General features: G+C 29.3%; 1 protein-coding gene across 4 annotated transcripts in view; it reads right to left on the reverse strand.

Moving 5' to 3' along the window:
* LOC116770794 (spectrin beta chain) overlaps positions 1 to 5,222 on the reverse strand; it is a 40,239-nt gene extending 35,017 nt beyond the window's left edge. For 2 of the 4 annotated variants that reach the window (XM_061520890.1, XM_061520891.1), the window contains exon 1: positions 4,956 to 5,221. The gene's annotated coding sequence lies outside the window, so the exon portion shown is untranslated. Of the gene's footprint in view, positions 1 to 2,075; positions 2,223 to 4,955 lie in introns of those variants that run through there. The other 2 variants (XM_061520888.1, XM_061520889.1) reach the window with 2 other exon arrangements.
* Between the last annotated feature and the right edge of the window lie 1,222 nt (positions 5,223 to 6,444).

The following is a 6,444-nucleotide window of genomic DNA, read 5'->3' on the forward strand; positions in this document are numbered from 1 at the left end:
AAAACACCGATAAGAGCGTTTACAACTAAGAAAAGTGTCATAAATTAAAACACATTATATATTTGTCATAAAAACCTTTTTGGTCTATTGGTAAATGCTTTTAAATACATAATATAAATTCTGCAATAAAATTGCTATCCAAGTTAACATTACGAAACAATTTAAATTGCACAGCCGGCTCAGACGTGTGCTTCCCAATTTGGCCATACAAGTATATGACCGGACGAGTAACTTGCCCCTGCGCAAGTAAAACGAGTAACCGTTGTGTTTGAATGCAGTCACACGTGTTGATTTTAAAAATTAACAACGTCTGTATCAATTACAGAATGACTCAACGAATTAACGATATGATAATGTCATGATACAACACTCTCTTGTATAATTTATTCACAAAAAAACTTAGCAGATGCATAAGCGTTACGTAATACTCATACTTTTATTTTATACAAGACTCTGGGAGCGACTTCGCTTAGGATTTGAAAATACATATGTACTTGTAAAGTCTAAATTCAAAGGTATTTTTGGATACTTGGCACTACAATCAGTAATATTTAAACTGTAGATTAAAAACCCGTACAACGGAATCCCCTGAAAGCACTATTTTTTCTTCATTTTCGTAGCTGAATGTTTAAAGTCTTTAGTTTCTCGAGAAACGGACTATAAGTACAAATTTATATCCCGCTTTATACCAGTGCTTCCGAAAATATTTGCATACAACCAAACAAAGAAAGAAAAATATTATGAAATATTTTTTCACAAATATTAAGTTATTTAAGGAGTAAATAAATTACTCGGATATTTAAACAGGTTAACCACGATGTGTACATACCAATAGACAGTCGTAATCAAAATTTAAACTAGTCCGGTGATAACGATCGATGCCACAAATTGCATTCGCATGACAACATCCTTGATGAGGTCTGCTGCTTCGTGATGTTATCAACCCAGGCCCTTGTAATGAGGGCTTATAATCACCTTCATGAACCATTACAGCAATAAATTATAACTTTAATGGCAATTATATTAATAATTTAACTAGTTCAGATAATTCCGTAATATGAGCGACACTCATTAAATACATAAAACCAAATAAAAAATCATACAAAAATAAATAATTAATCAGTCAGTTATTTTCTTGTATTCGTTTAACGTATGCAAAACTTCATTCAGGAAATTTAAATTCAAAATTAGAGGTATTTTACAAAAAAAAAAACTACATGCAAACAAAAATATTCTCAAATGAAAATTTAAAATTAAAAGAAAATATATTTAATTTTAAACTTGTACAATTAATTAATTCTGGTATTTTACTTTGGATAATGAAGTATTGATAACTTAATTGAGAAGAATTCTTTATGTCTATTATTCTTTAGTCGTGATACCATTAAGTAATGTTTTATTTAATTTGTGTGCATTACGTAAGTCTCTAACAAAGTATACGGAGTCTACTGATAAGAAAGCCTTATTTCAATATTATCTCGAGCAATTTGTTCAAGCTGAGTACGAATATTTGTTATGGACAAACGATTTTTTTTTCGATAAAGAGGTAAGTATTGGAGAAAACTAATTTTACAATACGTAAGATAAGATTATGAATTTAGCTTTACGACACAATTATTTTCTTGAGAAGGTTTTAATTGTCTTTTATATGATCTCTATATTAATTTCCGAAATGTAAATGATTGCCGAGAGGCCCGGATCATATTAATTAACCTTTTGATAGCAGAACAAATATCTCCCCGTTGATATACAAGTTACATAGTGCGTCACCAGTATTGGGGTTATTTCAGCTGTCTGTCTAGATCCAGGTTTTGCGCCTGCTCTCTATACCTATTTCGTAAGGTTTCTAGGTCACAGGGGGCGTGGAGAGAGACGGGCTGTTAAACAGAATGACATGACGAAATATAATTTAATAAAATTTAAAAACAGGTAGTCGTCATAGTACGTAAGGTCGATGAGGAATAACACGCACCTACACACATCCTAATTAACGTTAACTTATGACATCACCCGTCAAACTATTGATCTCCGGCCGGTTGGAAGGGCCACATTAAAATTAAAAAAAAAAAACGTACCAGTGATATCCGAGGTCTATATCATATCCATACACCCAACACACACAGAGGTTCTATATAATAAATTGTATTCACAAACTAAATAACGGAGAGCACAAGCGGCTCGCGACACAGTTGGCTCGGAGTGAGCAACGAGTCCGCAATATCGATCGGGAACTCCTGGCGCCGGCGGTATATCCCTAGAACACGCACGCCCCTCCCACTTCTGTTGCCACCCTTATAGCACCCTCGGATAAAAAAAGGAAACCTAGCGTGACTCCATAATAATACTTGATAAGGGAACCATTGTTTGAACATGTACTGCATAGTCGCATACAACCATGATTATGCCCCTCCACGCATATATACGTCCAGTTTTATAAATTTTTACTAGACTTCTTAATAATAATTTAAAATAGATATGGCAATACCATATTCAATTTTATCTCAAACGTAATTTCTGTCAATAAACTTTCAATCCTTATATATGAATCTGGACTTCTCCACTTTATTATATTCATTCCACAGAAATTTGTGCCATTGACCTTGAGGCAAATTAAATCAATTTCTATCATTGTTAGTTTTCTTCAGGCTTTTTTTATGTTTTTTTCTCAGATGATGCTTTTCTTACACATGTATATACATATTTATTTCTTCAACATTTTTGATTTATAGAATTCATTAATATAATATTAGGCATTAAAAATAGTCACATTAATATAGTAAACATTATTTAACTAGTTATTGTACGGACATTTATTTTCCATACGAATATCTATCTATTGTAAATGACTAACTTCAGTACTATAACATTGTAAAGACAAAAGTGTTTACATATTTTAGGTTACAAAAATATTGACCTTGAATCTGTACTACAATAAAGTAATTAAAAATTCCTATTCATTTTAAATTATAAGAATTTTGTGAAATTTTTGAGTATTTTTTTGGCTCAAAGACCTACCTAAACTGTTCTAGAAAAATCTACAAATGAATTTCTTAGGTGTCCAATTAAAATGTGAGAGATATTTGAATAGATAAATATTTAAATTTGCTTTTAATACTGGCTGAGATACAGATTCATGGTAAAAAAAAAAATCTAAATTAGTTAGTGTAGGGGGAAACGTGAACTACGTCAGGTATATTGAAAAGTTACGTCACAACAGCTGCTTGTAACGTAACGACGGGACATATGAAGGTAAGATGAAAAGCGAATTAATATATGCAATAGAGTAACATATAAATATTTATTTTAATAAATTATACTTTATAATAACGGACAGCAGAAATCAGGGCAACATTAGACCATCAACTTATTATGCATTCCGCATTGGTTGTATGCATGCATTATCAACTTGGTCCTTGAGGATTGACTTAGCATTCAACTGACCATCTGGTGCACACGACGACACCGATATTCATTTACTACAGAATTCATACTGATTGAAAAGCTCTAAATACCGATTAAATTACGTATATAACACTATTTATTAATTCCCAATAATATAGCTAAAAAGTATATATTTTTTTTTAGGATTTTCAGCTTACTTGATGTTAACGAACACAATGTTTTTTTATTATAAAAGGATAAATTTTATAGCACTTACAATTCTTATTACCTCAAACATTTAAGAGATAAAGGAAGGAAAATTTTTCATGTTGTGAAAATTTTTTTATTCTTGTTTTTATTACAGACAGAAAACTTAATAAATTCCTTAATGATAACAATACTGCAATTTAATTATGAATATCTTGAAAATAAAAAACAAGATATTGTATATGACTGTCCTTGTAAATAAACATGTATATACAAAAATATTACAATCTTAACATCAATCATGAAGAAATATAGTTGTTGTTATAGATATTGTCCTTAAATTATAAAGAAAATATATTAATTATTAATAAAACACCTATTAAACATCCAAAATCTTTGAGTATTCTTGTAATAGTATTATCTCAATGACCTTAGTATCCTTTGGCTTTTTAATAGAGTTTATTAGCTCATGAGTAAGTATGTGAGATCATGTTGAACCTTGACTTAATATTGAAAAGTTAATTTGTTTTATGTAATTAGCAAGATAGTAATGAGGTTTTAATGTATACTGTTCTAAATTTAAACAGAAAACTATTTGATAATAGTTTTTAATTATTACTTCTAAAGACGATGATGAAACTATTAATTCAATGAAAAATCAACTCGGACAAATTAACACATACTTATATAATTCTTCATCTTTGCATGCCTGAGTCTATAATTAATAAATATATCATTAATTTGTACATGAACATGCATTAAAATTGGACATTTTAAAAATTTATGTGTACAAGATTAACTTATGTATTTTGAAATTATAGCATAGCAACATTTTAGTCACAAGCTATAAGCTGATAAACTATGTTTATAATATAAATGTGTTATACTTGCAAATATAATTGTGTATATAAAAAGCGTTACACATTTTCACTATGAAGGTCATGTTGGTGGAACATAAGGTAGGTTGATAGGTAAAGTTATCGTATTTAATATCAATTTTTTCGTCCAGCCGATGTAGAAAAATATTTAAATATAAATTAATTCTCACTTAAGATCGGCCCTAAACGTGACAGAAAAATCGTTAACGGTACTAGTTATTTTAAAAATAAGAAGCCGACATATTTGGTTTCGAAAATTATGGCGAAAGAGACAATGAATTTTTTTGTATGAATTTTGAAATATGAAGGTCCATCAAAGAATTATGTAAATATTAGAAAAAAAAAGTTATAAATTTAAAATATCAGTCAGAGTTGAAAACTTGTATATGGACAAATTTCTGATCGGACCCCATAAATTACCGAAACTGAATCCAATAGGTGGAGTTATCGTGACAAAAAAAAATATGAAAACAAAATAATACTACTTACCAAAAATTATGAAGAAGCAATGCTTCAAGCACAGTTGACACACATAAACTTCACACACAGAATCACTAGCTTCCAGGCCTTATTCAGAACCCAGGTCAAGTAAAATATAAATGAATATTTTTCAACGAATTTTCTTCATAAAGTCATAACACGATCACTTTTTCAATACGACGCTTATAAATAATCACCATTCATATAGGTTTCGTCCAAATTTTCATCCGTGTCTACGAGTACAAACGGCGTCGAAGGGAAGGCAAGGCAAAGATCGCCGCGAAAGCATCACCTTTCCGCCCATATCATAGATTAAGTAATTTGTAATATCAATCAGACACGTCATTTGATATTATAGATAAAGAATAATTAAACCATATTTATTATGTTTATTAGAAAATGTATAATAATATATTTGAAAATTTTAGGATCATGATACTAATAATGTTACGTTTTCCTCTTTTTTATGTGTGTATTTGCAAAATTTTTTGATTTAACAGAAATTAAAAACTTGAACACTTGTTTCTTGTCAATATATATTTTTAAATTTCAGTGTCGATAGATAGAAAATTATATTTCTTTTTAAATTTTAGTTTATATTTCAACAGTTAATACATACCTTTAAATTAAAGACTATAATGAATAAATTATTGGTACTTAAATATATTACACATAAAACGATCAAAATTAAGAAATAAGTAAGATCAATTTAATTGGTAAAGAAAATTTGCCCTCTTTTGTAACATAATCTTTGACCATAATGATGTCATACACCGGCATAGATAGCATAGACTACAGAATACAAAGAGCGAATATTCTTTATGGTCTTCGATCGGATACTTTTATAAAAATATTTTTATTACTGTAAGTTTTCAGATAAGGGTATAGAGGTCATATTAATATTTATATATATATAAAATTGAATATTTAATATTTTTTCTTTTTTTGTTATAGAAGATACTTCAAAACGTAAGTAACGCTTTCGCAGGATTGAATTTCTGAATAATTTTTCCACTTGCTCACTAGATGGCAGAACAATAGTTATAAAGAAAAATCTATTTACTGTTTTAAGAAATTCTTAATATAATGTTTACTATTTGAATTTTGTGACATCATCTGTTTATTTCTTTATTTTTAATTTTTTTTAAATTTAATTAAATATTTAATTAAAGATTTCTTTGTAAACTTTCTAACCCGTAAAATATTTCGTTCTGGAACTAATTATAAACTCTGGTGTCCAGAGAGTCAGGTTTTAGATTAACTTACTTGAACTGGCATATCCGCCCATGGACATCCGCAAAATAAATTTTGCGGATGTTCATGGGCGACGGTACTGCCTCCATCAGGTAGGCCGTCTGCTCGTTTGCCCCTTTTGTCATAAAAAAAGGTATACTTGTATAATTATAACCATAAATTCTCGATTGTAACTCCTAATATTTAAATCGAATTAAGTCTTTGGATGTTATTATTTATTATCTATGCGGCTGTAGTTATTGTT

Source organism: Danaus plexippus, chromosome 7, assembly GCF_018135715.1.
Source record: "Danaus plexippus chromosome 7, MEX_DaPlex, whole genome shotgun sequence".
Taxonomy (NCBI): domain Eukaryota; kingdom Metazoa; phylum Arthropoda; class Insecta; order Lepidoptera; family Nymphalidae; genus Danaus; species Danaus plexippus.